Source organism: Dama dama, chromosome 24, assembly GCF_033118175.1.
Source record: "Dama dama isolate Ldn47 chromosome 24, ASM3311817v1, whole genome shotgun sequence".
Classification (NCBI taxonomy): domain Eukaryota; kingdom Metazoa; phylum Chordata; class Mammalia; order Artiodactyla; family Cervidae; genus Dama; species Dama dama.
The window spans coordinates 11,378,307-11,381,000 of record NC_083704.1 but is presented as its reverse complement, the minus strand read 5'-3'; the positions used below and the strand labels follow the sequence as shown (position 1 = coordinate 11,381,000).

The following is a 2,694-nucleotide window of genomic DNA, read 5'->3' as shown; positions in this document are numbered from 1 at the left end:
TGCCTTGCAATGCAAGGGACACCGGTTCAATCCCTGGTCCAGGAAGATCCCACATGCCTCAGAGCAACTCAGCAAGCTGCAACTCCTGAAGCCCATGCACCTAGAGCCTGTGCTCCACAACAAGAGAAGCCAGCCCGACAATAAGCCCGCACACCACAATGAGGAGTTGCCCCTGCTCGCTGTAGGTAGAGAAGAGCTATGTGCAGCAACAAAGACCCATCACAGCCCCCCTCCCCCCGCCCAAAATGGTCAGCCTAAAATCATCCTCATAACACAGAGATGCATTCTGGGGACTTCCCTGGTAGTCCAGTGGTTAAAACTTTGCACTCACAATGCAGGGGGACCAGGTTCGAGTCCTGGTCAGGGAACTATATCCCTCATGCTGCAACTAAGGCAGCACAGCTAAACCAGTAAGTAAATATTTTTTGGAGAAAAAGCCAAAAGAAAGGTACACACTTTGGGGTGGTATTTATGCTCCCCTTGAATATTTCTGTCTCTATCTCTGAAGCCCAGAAGCAGATAGTACTCTTGCAGATTCTGTGGCAGACTCAGCATTAAGACTGTGGATGGAAAAATAGTCTTCTTTGCTCCAGATAATCTTTTCATCTCTAGGCAGCTGCAGTATTGGGGGATTTCTATTCTATACTTTCTGCCAGAGATCATATTCCATTTCATGGATGGCTGTAGGTCAATAAACAGTTTTATATTTTTGCTCTTCAAAGGCTCCAAACACCATTCATTTCAAAGATAAGCCGCCATCCACCTCGACTCCCTTCCAGGCTCTCTCCTTACCATGAAAATGCTCTCCACACATAGAGCCCAGTGGCAAGGGTGGCAACAGGAGAACCTCTGACACAGACCTGAGCCAAACAGACACATTGTCCTTCAGGGGAACCACGACAGAGGAGTGAACCCCCTTCTGTTCTGTTCTGAAGGCGGTGCTGGCTGAGTCTTCCAAATCAGTGCTTCACAGAGTGGGTTATTTAGTTTGAAAGGTCTCTAGATGGACTCAGCTGGCCCAGGTGGCATTTTTCTTGACCTCTCTGGGTGTGCCCGAGGTGTTCAGTCCGTCAGGCATGCCCCTGAGGTCAGCTCTCCCTGGGCTGCGTCTCCCGCCTCACGCCTGTGACAGCACCCCTGCCCAGCTGCTGCTGCTCACACTGCAGTGGTCTAGTGAGGCTGGACGTGGCTCCTGGGCCCATGCCCCTCTCTGGTCCTCAGAGGTGGCCACGGTGTGGGAGCTCAGGCTGACCTGCTGGGACTCGCGTCTCAGAGGACCAAACTCTGGGACTTCTGATGCTCCACCTAAATCCCTCAGTGCTGGACGGGACTCTCCTAGATCTCAACAGCAACATAGCAAAACCCTGAGGAAACCACTCCTTGCCGCTTTCAGGGACTTGGTCCCTCAGCTGACCTGGGGAACTGGGGATTTCAGTAGTCCACCTTGTCTGGCTCCTCCAGAGACGAGCATGCCCCTGCAGAGGACAGCAGCCTGGGGTGGGGAGTGGGGGGTTTCCAGGCAGAGGACAGGACGTTTGGAGAGAATGAGATATACATCTTTTAATAAAGGCTGAAATGTTAAGTTGCAAAAGATTAAAAAAAAATCCTTTTCTTTCATTTGGGTGCCAGCAGTGGGTAATTATAAAATGGAATAATTTGAGGATTCGGTTTCCTTCTTTAGAAATTATTGGGAAACTACTGACCATAGAGGCACACTTTGGCCAGGGGGGCCCAGGAGGTCACCCTGCAGCGGCATTTGATCTGAGTCATTAAAGTATTGAGGTAACCTTTTGGGCTTCCCAGGTGGCGCTAGTGGTAAAGAACCCACCTGTCAGTACAGGAGATGTAAGAGATGTAGGTTCCATCCCTGAGCCAGGAAGATCCCCTGGAAAAGGGATGGCAACCCACTCCAGTATTCTTGCCTGGGGAGCCCCACGGACAGAGGAGTCTGGTGGGCTATAGTCCCTAGTATTGCAGTCGGAGATAACTGAAGCGATTTAGCACAGCGTATTTACTTACTCCTGGCGCCTCTTCATCCCTTCACAAGGCTGACGTGCCCACCCCAGCTGCTGTGGATGGTGGTTGCTCATGGCCCACAGCTGCCGCCCTTCTCTGGAGACAGTCTCTCCTTGGCCGATGCTGTCGCACCCAGAGACAGTGGGTGATCACATCTCGCTGCCCCTCTCCACCCCTACCCAGCTGTCCACAGTGACCACTGACTGTCAGCAAGGGTCTAACAGCCTGGCCCCCACTGCCAGGCAGGACTGCTCTGCTTGGCTTTCAAGAGTTCACAGTGGGATTGATTGAAAAAGCCCACATCTTTGTTAGACTTTTTATCTGCCTTATGCTGCATCCCTCGTTCCCATGCAGCTTTCACCTGAGAACATTCCCTCACTAAGTTACATGCCCAAGAAGCCCTGCATCAGGCTACGCTGCTGCAGAACCCAGCCTGAGACTCTGGCTCATCCGGGAGGTGAGCAGAGAGCTGGTCGGTTCCATTGTCAGAGTGTGAAGGTGCCACCTTCCTCGCTGCCATCAGAGCAGATGCCAGCTTAATTGCGGACACAAAGAAACTCCTTCTAGAATGAGGCTTATTTGCCCAAATATGATCCTTTTACATAAAAAAAAGCAAAAATTCTTCACTGTCTATGCTTTGGATTTCAGTTGGACTTTTTCATAAAAAATGCTTACTCA

The 2,694-nt window shown here is 51.1% G+C and overlaps 1 non-coding gene across 1 annotated transcript; it reads left to right on the top strand.

Annotated features, from left to right (window-relative positions):
* The first annotated feature begins 295 nt into the window (after window positions 1-295).
* On the top strand, window positions 296-368 carry TRNAV-CAC (transfer RNA valine (anticodon CAC)). Its single transcript has one exon. It is a non-coding gene; the product is annotated as a tRNA-Val (tRNA).
* The last annotated feature ends 2,326 nt before the right edge of the window (window positions 369-2,694 follow it).